The 12804-nt window shown below is 48.4% G+C and overlaps 1 protein-coding gene across 2 annotated transcripts in view; it reads left to right on the forward strand.

Moving 5' to 3' along the window:
- Positions 1-12804, forward strand: part of Sel1l3 (SEL1L family member 3) — a 108463-nt gene that overhangs the window by 14961 nt on the left and 80698 nt on the right. The gene's annotated exons all lie outside the window — the stretch shown is intronic.

A 12804-nucleotide genomic window follows, 5' to 3' on the forward strand; every position in this document is an offset into this window, starting at 1 on the left:
CCACGCGGAGCAGCCCACACAGAATCCACACAGAGACCCCTGGGTCATTCCTCAACCCCTCCACAGCAGGACTGGTCTGCAGTGTTCCTCATCCAGCCAGGGTTGGGGATGGAGAAGACTCAGCATCTGAAATGGAGTCTGTTGTACCCACAAATTTCAATCTCGGGACAAGGGGGTGGGACTGTGAAATAGGACTTTGATCTTGTTTTGACTGCAGCCCCATCCCCCAGGCTGGATTGGCAGGTGCAGGATTTTCCACAGTCTCTTCCTGATGCCCAGTCTTCTCCAGGTCAGCATGGGAGAAGGTGACCTAAGGACACGGTGATTCCATGCTCCTCCTCTACCGACAGCTTTTCCTCACCTTCGAGATACAATTTCTGGGGAAACAGTGGTTGGGGTCGTTTCATGTATATTAAAAACTCTGAGTGTGTGTGCATGTGTGTGTGTGTGTGTGTGTGTGTCCGTACAGGTCCTCAGTTCTTGGTGCATGCATTAAGCAGTTGGCATCTTGGAAACACTTTTATTGACTCTAATTGCAGAGTCACGAGGAGTGTAAAAATGGCAGAGAAAGGCCTTGGTGCCATAGCTCAGCTTCTGCTGCCGGTACCGCATTCTGTAATCGCAGAACAGTATCAAAACTAAGGGACCAGTGTATTAACTGTAGACTGAATTCAGGTTTCATAGTATTTGCATTTGTGTGTGTGTGTGTGTGTGTGAGTGCATTGTGGGAAGAGGTGGGTAATTAGATATCTGGGAGCTGTGTGCCCCTTGCTAATGGGTGGGCCACCCTCCTCCAGGCAGAGAGCTATGCATACCTACGCAGAGTGCCTTGCCCAGGGACCCCCAGTTTGTCAAGCGGAAGGGAGCTGGGGGCACACATAGCCAGTTTTCTTTGCCTCTGACTTCATCAAGGCTTAATGATTCCATTTCATGTTTTGCAAATGTATATATTTCTCATTGAAAAATGACCAAATTGCAAGTGGGACGTCTTGAAATGAAATCATTTATAAGCTCAGGGTGTCCGGAAAATGGGAGCAGACTTTCTTCTGTTGTTTTCTGCCCTGCTTGCAAGGCCCAGGAATGGCACAGTCGGAATTTTTAACTGTCTTCTTCAGAACATTACCTTTGGCGTGAGAACCAATCTAATCAAATCCTAGCGCCGAGGAAAGCCTTTCTTAGGAGTTAAAAAGTCCACCGAACACGGAGGCAGGCATTTCCCTTGTCCCCTCAAACCAGCTCTGTACCTGTAGCGATGATTTGTTTACCAAAATGAGATCATTTTCCCTCTCTCCTTAAAAGACAGGTCACCCAAGTGAGAGAGCAGGCTGTGGGAGGTGCTCTGACCTTCGTTCTGGCTGGGGCTGTGGGCTGGGGGGGGGGGTCACTGGGTGAGAGCCGGACAGGGTCACGGCGGGCTGGGGTGGGGCCGGGTGGGGGCGGGCGGGGGCTGGGCTGAGGCCCTTGTCTGACTGCTGACAACAGTCAGTTGAAAGGAGAGTATCAGGAGGCCCGAGCTGAGCTTGGGGCCCCTGTTAGGTCTGGGCCTCTGTAAACTGCAGCCCCATTGACTCAGGGCTTGGGAAACATTTCCTGTGTCAAGCATCTCGTGTCCTTTATGGCCCTGACTCTGAACTTCAGTACTCCTATATGGATTCCTCCCTCTCTCTCTCTCGCTCTCTCGCTCTCTCTCTCTCTCTCTCTCTCTCTCTCTCTCTCTCTCTCTCTCTCTCTCTCGGCTGTTTGTCCCCTGTGCCTGGGTTTTCCAGAATGACGGTTGAAGTCCCTGCTGCTGCGCTCTGGGGTAGTACCCCCCCCCCCCCCGGGCCCTCCTCTCTGACTGGCCCAGGCTGGGCCACTGTCAATCTGTTTTCACCCTGCCCTGCAGAGCAATCCCAGCCCGGGTCAAAAGTCAACATCCTTCAGCTCCATGTGCCAAGGCGGGGCCACGTGCCCTTCCTCCTGCGTGCTGTGTACCTGCCATGGGGCCATCGTGGTTGGGCAATCAGCACCTGAGCAAGCACGTTTATTGTCTGTCTCCTTGGGAGAAGGGCTGGGCATTATCCCTTAAGTCCCCTGTGCGTCTGACTCATCCCTGAACTCACTGAAAGGGTGGGGTGGAGTGGTTGATGGGGTGGGGTGGAGGGTTGACAGGTAGTCTAACCTGGGCCGCCCTCAGACCTTCTCTCTGTCACACCCCGAGGAGAGACTGCCAACGCTGCTGGCTACAGCTTCTGCCGTATATGTCGAGTGTCCAACCGCTCCTTGCCACGCGTACGCCTGGCGACCCAGTCTAAGTCCCCACCCTCCTGGACTCTGGCCACAGCCCAGTGGCCTCACCCTTGCCCCTCTCTCTCCAAGCAGCCTGTGCCGTGCAGGCTGGTCACCCCATGTCCCCGTTAGTCCCCCGCATTCTGCTGCTTGGGGTCAAGCCACACTGTCGTGCAGCATTTGCTGGCTTCACTTTCTAGCATGTGTTTGTGAGCCCCTGTGAGCCTGCTTGCTTCTCCCTAGACAGACCATGTTCAGTCCCACTTTGGGACACTGGAGTGACAGTTGCCACCTAAGATGCTTATTTCCTAGATCTCTGTCCAGCTCCCTTCTTCACCTCCCTCATGCCTCCGCTCAGATGCCCACTTCCCTGACCACCTGGTCTGAGCTAGTGACCTTGCCCGGCATTATCTCCTCGGTCTCCTCTATAGCCTACATCTCCCAGACACTGTGATTAAATAGCTGTATTTTCTGGTTCCCTGTGCACTGCGATTGCGCAGGCTCCTTATGCTGTGTTCCAGTGAGGACCACACTTTGACAACACCCCGATGCGCTAACCCCTGTGGATGGTGAGGAGGTGTGGAGCTGGCCGGGAAAATCTTCCTCTGGTCCTCTGCAGACGGGCCCACGGGCCGTAGCTTCCCAGGTGACCTATGAGGGCCACACTGGATCCGGCGGCTGCAGACTCCTAACATCTTTCTTGCAAACACGTGTGACTTCACTCTGCCTTAGTAGGGTGAGTCTGACATGCTCGCCGTGATATCTTCCTGAATAACTATTGACCTACATGGTCCCAACCAGCCCAGCTAGCGCCATCAGCGTGTAGCCTCATCTCGTGCCATCTTCCCCACGTTTCCCTCCTGGAGCCCTCCCTAACCATTGACAGCCACTTCCCCTTGCTGGGGCCCCAAACGTATGTACGTACACGAGCGTGTTTTACTTCCAAGATCAGAAGTTGCCTCTCTGGCTTCCTACGCCCTCTGTGAGTGTGTCTCCTGTGATTTGTGCTGTGTCCGTTAAATAAAACAAACGCTGACTGAGCCTCTATGGACCAGGCCCTTCCCCACATCTAGAAACTCACGGATGGAGACCCAGTCCTTCTCTCTAAGGTGTTTGTGTGGGAGACACACGCAGCTATGGTGCAGCCACAGCCACTCTGTCTGCCTCTCCGAGCCCTCGCCATGTGCCAGACGCCGTGGGAAGGCTATAGCTGTTCTTCCCAACACTCTGCCTTCCCACTGCCGAGGCGGAAGTGACCTGTCTCGGGTCACACAGCTATCAACTATGGAGCTGGCATACAAGGCTGGATCAGTTGCCTCCCAGACTTCATATTTAACCGCTGGGTTATACAGCTGGGGGGGATTTATGAAGCTGTTTATTTATTATTTATTTGTTCTGTGTCATTCACCTTGGACAAAGCTACTGTGTTTTTATTAGGTGCTTTGCTGAGGTTTGTCATAGAGGAGGTGACATTGGACAGGGAGCTGATGGATAAGCATAGCTTTCACAGTCAGAGGACCAAAAGGAGGACACAGGGTCACAGAGGACAGTGACAGCACCAGCTATATCCCTGGATAGGGGAAGGGATTGTGCGACTCCGTGCCCCCTTGGGCAGGGTGACAGACTGGCTTTGCAGGGGCTTCAGAGGGTTCCCAGGCTGAGTCTGCCCGGTAAGAGGGATCTCGCTGGGCATCTGCCCCGGGATGAGGAGCGTGTTCGAGGTGTGTTTGAAGTGCTAGCTTGAACTCGAAGGCAGGATCTCAGGTGTGAGGAAGGTTATTCAGGTTAGGACCGCGCTGTGAAGATTTTCGAATCCCACACTGGCAGTAGGAAGCATCCTGCCCTAGCATCTCCCTTCATGACAGTCCTCCTGGTGTCTGAGAAGAAACTCTCGGGGATTGTGGACGGCTCCTTCTCCTTCCAATGAAAGGTCATTCTCACATTTAGTTCTAGCGGGTCAGAAGTGTGCTATTTTAAATTTATTTATTTGGGATGGGGAGGGGCGTGCACATGCCACAGTTAGTTCCTGTGTGTGTATGTGTGTGTGTGTGTATGCGCGTGTGCATGTGTGTGTGTCTGTGTCTATGTCTGTGTCTGTGTGTCTGTGTGTAGGTCAGTGGACAGCCTGGTGGGGGGTTGGTTTTCTCCTTCACCACGTGGATTCCAGGGTTCAGATTCAGGTCATCAGACTTGGCAGCAAGCGTCTTTACCTGCTGAGCCGTCTAACCCCTTCAAAGTAAGGTTTCTCACAATGGAATTCCTTCCATTATAGCAAAATAACTGAAATTTAAGTCAGATGTTGGAGCCAGGCTTGACTTGTCTTTGTGGGGGGAAAAAAAAAGTAAAACAAACTCCCAAACAAACTGTATATGCATCTCGATTATTCAAGCCAATGACGTGATGATCCATTTCTAATTATAAGCAGTATATTTGGACTTTAAAAAAAGCACTCCAGACTCAGTCCCCCTGTCCCCAGTTAATCACAGTAGTCTGAGTTTCCCAGTAATAACACTAATTACTGCCTCGCATCTGCATTGCCCTTTACAATGTACAAAACACTTTTTCCAGGCACTTTGTCTCATTTAATTCTTGTAGCAATCTCATGGGAGAGACAGTATTATTCTCGTCCTCTTCTTAATGAAGGGGAAAAACAGAGGCTCAGAGAGATTATTTAAATGGAGTCCAAACCTCCATTCTTTTGACTTTGCTGCCTCTCCGAGATATGCTAATACAGCCCTAACCCAGGTTCTAAATTAGAAGGAAGGCTTTTTTTAAAGTTGAATTTTTATCGGTATGAATCATGTTTCCTTCACCCACTGGACTTTGTCTCTTTGAAGCGATTGGGCTGAGCCGAACGAACAGCCTCCGAGGCCCAGGGTGGGGAGGCCAGCAGAATGCAGCTGCCGCCTTCTCTCTGCCTGCCTGGAAATGTTCAGGGCCTTTGTTCTTATCTTCCTTAGCTGCAAAGGTAATACATGTACCTGGTTGAAAAAAAAGATTCAAGTCGTATAAAAAGGCTTAGCGGGAAGGAGTTCCGCCCACCCCAGTCTCCTGGTCCTTTTCCCAGAAGCAGACTCGGTGCAGACATTTCTTACTTCTCCTTCCGGAATGATCCTCTGCACATAGAAGCATTAGGTTTAGCTCCTTGTCTCCACAAGCGAATGGCAGCCCAGGAGCAGCTCTGCCTTACACTCGTTAGCGGCACAGCGGAGATTGTTCTCCATCAGACCGTGCTGCTTGGCCCTGTTCTTTTTTTGACAGATCCTTAGCAGCCCATTGCCCTGTAGTCTCTCACTTGTTTAACCTGTCTTCTCGGATGAGCATGCAGACCAAGTGTGTGCGCGCGGGAGGGTGCTCACGTATGTACTGGTGTGTGCACATGTGGAGGGCAGAGTTCAGTGTTATATGTCTGCTAGCCTTTCTATTTGGCTGCATGCGCTAGCCTGGCAAGCCACTGGCACCCTCTGTCTTCATCTCCCAGAGCTGGGATTCCAGTGGGTGATGGCATACCTAGTTTTGTTACTGTTCCCTTGTTGTGTTTTGGGCATGGATGCTGGGGAGCTGGACTCAGGTCCCGATGCTTGTGAAGCAAGCAGTTCACTCCCTGAGCCTCTCCCCAGCCTCCATACAAGGTTTTTCTCTCTTTTGCTTTTGACAATGGTGACCTCTCTGAACATCTTCACAGGAATCTTGGTACATGTGTGAGTATGTTTGGGGGGTGAGCTCTAAGAACTGGAGTCCTCTATTCTCAAGACTCCTGATAGAGGCTTTTCCACAGACATCCAAAGGAATCTACCTCATTCATTACCCAGATACCTTTTGAGGGCATTTATGATTTAAATTGTCCCTGCTAGAAGATACCGATTTTATTTTTAGGCTTGACTTTAAGGGCAACAGTGCACACAATATCCACTGCCTCTTTAGAGACCTCTGCAAAGTCTCAGGGCTGAAAAACATACTTTCTTTCTCCCTAGACTCTGCTAGCAGACATTTAGTCACAGGGACTCCTTGCAGGGAGATGCCTGATTCCTCTTTGTGCAGGCTGGAGGTCTTTCTCAGGGGTGTCCTCCTGCTGTGTTTGAAGTTCATCCTGAGAAGGGCCTTGCTGCATGGAGACAGGACCTTCCCCAGGGTTAGGCTTCCGTGTCAGGGTCCCCATCCTCTGGCTGGACTACCCAATGGGCTACAAGATTCCTCTAGCTCCTGCCCACCCAAGGATGAGATTAAAATCATCAACAGGGACCAGGAAGAAGGATGTCAAGAAGGCATGAGGACCTAAATTTAATCCCCAGAGCCCATTCAGCACAACACGCGTAACATAGCACCAGGCAGGTAGAATCTGGAGGATCCTTGATCTTACAGGCTTATCAGTCTAATTGAGTTGGCGAGCTGCAGGTTCGGTGAGAGACTCTGCCTCAAAAATATAAGGTAGAGAGAAATAAAGGAAGACTCTAGATGTCATTCGTTGACTTTTAATCCACATCCACACACAAACATATACACATGAGCTCTCATGTACACACACACACACACACACACACACACACACACACACCAGAAAGAGAGAGGGGCCCCAATCTACCTCATGAGTGAGTGAGCAGGGTGCTGCTGGAGGACCCCTTCCCTCACCCCAGCTGTGCTGAGCCAGGCTCTAACCCGAAGGCCAGGCTGAGAAGGCGGCAAGGCCTTGAGGATTCAAGGTAGCATTTCTTAACTAATCAATATCAAAGTGTTCTAGTGTTTTAGCAGCAGTTGTCATGCTCATCAGTCACTGTCCTCTTGGAGCGCTGCTAAGGTGCAGTCTGGTTAGTAAAAGCCCACTGGTGTGCTGTGGGGAGCTCCAGTTTGAGTCAGAGCCGGACCTCTTATTAGCTGCATAATTATCAACCGGACAGTGACATCCTTCTTGTCTCCAAATGAAGGAATTTGCACCATTTAATAACCAATGCCTCTTGTTACTCTAAAATTAAAAACAAAAGCAGTTCAGGAAGACTTTCAAACAAGCATTGCCTTTATGACACTGTGTGTGTGTGTGTGTGTGTGTGTGTGTGTGTGTGTGTGTTTTCCTCCTTCTCCAACCTTGTCTCATACAAGAGTCAAAGAAATAGACTCAAAGGAAGGGTTTGAAAGGGTTATTTGTCTTGGGTAGCATGGTGCATATCTGGGACTGTAGAAAGTGTTGGAAAGAAGAGAGAAGGGTTTGGATTCTAACCTGCCTGTAGTTACATGCGCCCATTTGTTCGCCATTACTTATGGAACTGCTATCAAGCACTGGGCACTGTTCTAGGCTCTGAGAATAGAAGTGATTGAAGGAAGGTTTCTACTTTCATGGACCATCCAGGGATAACTGGATAAGTCACTAAATCTCTTAGTACCTAACTTACCTATAAATGTTTTGATGGTGAATGACATTGTTATTCCCTAGTCTGCTCTTGCGATAGGCATCACTAATCAAATACAAATGATCCTTGATTTATGATGGATTGACTTAGGAGTTTTCAACTTCTGTGTGTGTGTGTGTGTGTGTGTGTGTGTGTGTGCATGGTCTATATGTAGTATGTACATGTGTATGCAAGTGGCGGCGTACCTGTGTGGGCGGCGCATGGAGTCCAAAGGAGGGCATTGGGTGCCCTTCTTTATTGCTTTCTGCATTACATCTTTGAGATTGGGTCTCTCCCTGAACCTACTTTTTCAACTTTTGGGGTAGGCTTGTGGCCAGCAAACTCCAGTGATAACCACTGCTGGAGATCTAGGCATGCGTAAGACCATGGCTAACTTGTCAATCACATTGTTACCTCCATGTGATTCCAGGTCCTCCTGGTGGCCTGGAGATGACTCTTAACCACTGAACCAGCTCTGGATTTCTTTTGTTTGTTTGTTTTTCAAGACAGGGTCTCTCTATGGCTTTGGAGGCTGTCCTGGAACTAGCTCTTGTAGACCAGGCTGGTCTTGAACTCACAGAGATCTGCCTGCCTCTGCCTCCCTGCTGGGATTAAAGACATGTGCCACCACCACCCAGCCAGCCCTGGATTTCTTAACTTTTGACAGTGGAGAGTCTTGCCTACACAAGCATCGTGGTTTCCACTTTTAGTACAGTATTAGCCAGTCCTATGAGCCAATGTGAGATAGGCTTTGTGTAAGATGATTTTGTTCAAATGTAGGCTATGTGTGCTCTAAGCACATTTAACATAGACTAGGCTAAGTGATAAAGATTGGTGGATTAGGGTATTAAGTACATTTTTTTAATGTTGAATTTTTGTCATTGATACTTTTGGGGATGTCATCGTCCCCTCATAAGTCAAGGAACATTTATCTGATAGTCCCAACAGCCAGTGTCAGTGAATGGACAACAAACCTATACGCTCTCCTGTTCTAGATGGATTCTAAAATGTCACTCTTGCCAATTAATTTTGACTGTAAAGGACACATAAGATGACACAGAGGGAAAAACACCACAAAACTACTAAAGCTACAGAATTGATAAGAAAATGTCTGTGCCTTTGGTTTTTCTTTCTTTTTTTTTTTTTGTTGGGCACCAAAGCTTTGTATTTTTGCAAAGGTGTTTTAGAAGTTTGGGCTGAGTGTTGTCCTCCACAGCCCTTGTGCAGGGCCCTTTGATCCTAGGGCAAGCAAAGCGTCTTTTTCATGAAGCTCCCTTCATTTTCCTGGTGTGAGGTTGCTTTGTTACGTGTGTTGGGCTTCCTGGCGCAAATGTGTCTATGTGGCCTCTTCTGGTTCCCTCAGCACACAGAAGCCAAGTCAAGGGTGGGCTGAACTGAATCTTTTTGATGAGCTGTCTTCAGAGTCTAAAGACCTCTGCAGTATTTTCATTTACAGTGCCCGTCACTGCACTCATAACAGACCAGCGAGTCCTCTGTGCCCAAATGGAGCTCAAATTCATGTCATGATTTAGATGCTTTCAGGGAACTGGCTTGCTTAATCCTATTAAATATATATATGTACAAGGGCTGGAGATTCTAAAAACTGCTTTTGGGATTTTTCAGATCATATTAAACTCAAGGTACTTCTACATTTACTACAGTTTCTGGTTTCTCTTTGGGAAATGAGCTGAGCCATCTGGCCTCCCAGGATGAGGAACCTGTAATACGTGCCAATACTGTGTATTTGATGACTCTTACAGAAACCAACTCATCTCCCCAAGAGCCCCGGGAAGAGTGGGTTGCTTCTATCATCGAGTTATGAATGTTTAAACCCAGAGCATTTTAAGCAGGAGAAAGTCATAGTTATTCCTAGGTCAAGTGAATATGGAAAATAGAATGTATACTTAGCCTTCATTAAAGCAGTAGATGTTAGATAAAGAACTGAAGAAGCTGGTCTCCCCTAGGGCATCTGTTGTGGATATGTCTAGGGGATCTGTTGTGGATATGTCTAGGGGATCTGTTGTGGATATGTCTAGGGGATCTGTGTGGATATGCCTAGGGGATCTGTTGTGGATATGTCTAGGGGATCTGTTGTGGATATGTCTAGGGGATCTGTTGTGGATATGTCTAGGGGATCTGTTGTGGATATGTCTAGGGGATCTGTTGTGGATATGTCTAGGGGATCTGTGTGGATATGCCTAGGGGATCTGTGGTGGATATGCCTAGGGGATCTGTTGTGGATATGTCTAGGGGATCTGTTGTGGATATGTCTAGGGGATCTGTGTGGATATGCCTAGGGGATCCGTTTGGATATGCCTAGGGGATCCGTTTGGATATGCCTAGGGGATCTGTGTGGATATGTCTAGGGGATCTGTTGTGGATATGTCTAGGGGATCTGTTGTGGATATGTCTAGGGGATCTGTGTGGATATGCCTAGGGGATCCGTTTGGATATGCCTAGGGGATCTGTTGTGGATATGCCTAGGGGATCCGTTTGGATATGCCTAGGGGATCTGTGTGGATATGTCTAGGGGATCTGTGTGGATATGTCTAGGGGATCTGTGGTGGATATGCCTAGGGGATCTGTGTGGATATGTCTAGGGGATCTGTTGTGGATATGTCTAGGGGATCTGTTGTGGATATGTCTAGGGGATCTGTGTGGATATGCCTAGGGGATCCGTTTGGATATGCCTAGGGGATCTGTTGTGGATATGCCTAGGGGATCCGTTTGGATATGCCTAGGGGATCTGTGTGGATATGTCTAGGGGATCTGTGTGGATATGTCTAGGGGATCTGTGGTGGATATGCCTAGGGGATCTGTGTGGATATGCCTAGGGGATCTGTTGTGGATATGTCTAGGGGATCTGTGTGGATATGTCTAGGGGATCTGTGTGGATATGTCTAGGGGATCTGTGTGGATATGTCTAGGGGATCTGTTGTGGATATGTCTAGGGGATCTGTGTGGATATGTCTAGGGGATCTGTTGTGGATATGCCTAGGGGATCTGTGTGGATATGTCTAGGGGATCTGTGGTGGATATGCCTAGGGGATCTGTTGTAGATATGTCTAGGGGATCTGTTGTGGATATGCCTAGGGGATCCGTTTGGATATGCCTAGGGGATCTGTTGTGGATATGTCTAGGGGATCTGTTGTGGATATGCCTAGGGGATCCGTTTGGATATGCCTAGGGGATCTGTGTGGATATGTCTAGGGGATCTGTGTGGATATGTCTAGGGGATCTGTTGTGGATATGCCTAGGGGATCTGTTGTAGATATGTCTAGGGGATCTGTTGTGGATATGCCTAGGGGATCCGTTTGGATATGTCTAGGGGATCCGTTTGGATATGCCTAGGGGATCTGTTGTGGATATGTCTAGGGGATCTGTGGTGGATATGTCTAGGGGATCTGTTGTGGATATGCCTAGGGGATCTGTTGTGGATATGTCTAGGGGATCTGTTGTGGATATGTCTAGGGGATCTGTGGTGGATATGCCTAGGGGATCTGTGTGGATATGTCTAGGGGATCTGTTGTGGATATGCCTAGGGGATCTGTGTGGATATGTCTAGGGGATCTGTGGTGGATATGCCTAGGGGATCTGTGTGGATATGTCTAGGGGATCTGTTGTGGATATGTCTAGGGGATCTGTTGTGGATATGTCTAGGGGATCTGTTGTGGATATGTCTAGGGGATCTGTTGTGGATATGTCTAGGGGATCTGTGTGGATATGCCTAGGGGATCTGTTGTGGATATGTCTAGGGGATCTGTTGTGGATATGCCTAGGGGATCTGTGGTGGATATGTCTAGGGGATCTGTTGTGGATATGCCTAGGGGATCTGTTGTGGATATGTCTAGGGGATCTGTTGTGGATATGTCTAGGGGATCTGTTGTGGATATGTCTAGGGGATCTGTGTGGATATGTCTAGGCTGCAGACGCCTATGTTTGTGAAGGAAAGTGAAACCCTTCTGTGAACAGAAGTTTCTGTCCCTCCCGGTCCTGCAGCCGTTTAGTCCCAAATCAACACACTGTTCGGCCAATGGCTCAACCTTCTTATTGGCTAGCTGTCTTTTAGTTATTAACTCATTTCTATTCATCTGAGTATCTCCATGTGGTCTTGGCTTGCTGTAGAGTGCCCAGGCATCGTACCTTCCCGGTAGCTACATGGCATCTCTCTGCCTCTGCCTATTACCTTCCTCTATCCCTGTTTGGATTTCCTGCCTGGCTAAATCCTGTCTGCCCATTGGCCAAAACAGCTTTATTCATCAACCAGTAAGAAAAACATATGTTCACAGTACACAGAAGGACATCCCCCATCACCCTTCCCCATTTTCAGGGATGCAATTAGTCATTTTGTGCAGAGGCGATATGTTGAGTCCAAGTGGCAGACATTCATATCCAAATGCTGATATATGCCAGTGTCGGGGTGTGCGTTTAGCATGTGCAAGAGCCTGTATTTGGTCCCCAGAACTGCGAATTCAGAATAACACAAAAAGAAGTGTAAATTCAAAAGCAGGGATCGTAAAACCAAGTTGCTTGAGTTTGACCTCAGCCCTACCCCTTTTCATTTGCCCCTCTAAGGTTCAGGGTTTCACCTGTCAAGTGCTGTGCTAAAGGACCCACATGATCATTTGCTGGGAAGTGTAGTGATACTACCCTTGAGTTGTGCTTGTCATGATGCCCGGCATACACCAAATATTAGCTACTACCTTAGCAAACCATGCCTCTGTTTCCCCATCTGTATGCTGGCCATGATAATGAGGGTTCAATAAGGTAATACACGTGTGATGTTTATCTGCTATGAACTGGCTGTGCTGTCATGAGCTCTGTCAAAGTGCCTACATCGTTATAACTATAACACAAGTTGGAAATTCTTTCCCTAGCATTAAAGGGCAGTGTGCAATGTGGTGAGGAACACAAAAGCCAGCAGGAGACGTGACTTAATGGCAGAGTGTTTGCCTGTGTTGTGCATGGCCCTTGAGTGCCACAAAGAAAACATATAGATGATAGACAGGTGATTGGTAGACACGTAGGTGATAGATAGATTGTAGATAGATAGATATGGATAGATGGATAGATGGATAGATAGATAGACAGATAGACAGATAGACAGATAGATCATAGATAGATAGATAGATAGACAGATAGATAGATAGATCAT

Source organism: Phodopus roborovskii, unplaced genomic scaffold, assembly GCF_943737965.1.
Source record: "Phodopus roborovskii unplaced genomic scaffold, PHOROB, whole genome shotgun sequence".
Taxonomy (NCBI): domain Eukaryota; kingdom Metazoa; phylum Chordata; class Mammalia; order Rodentia; family Cricetidae; genus Phodopus; species Phodopus roborovskii.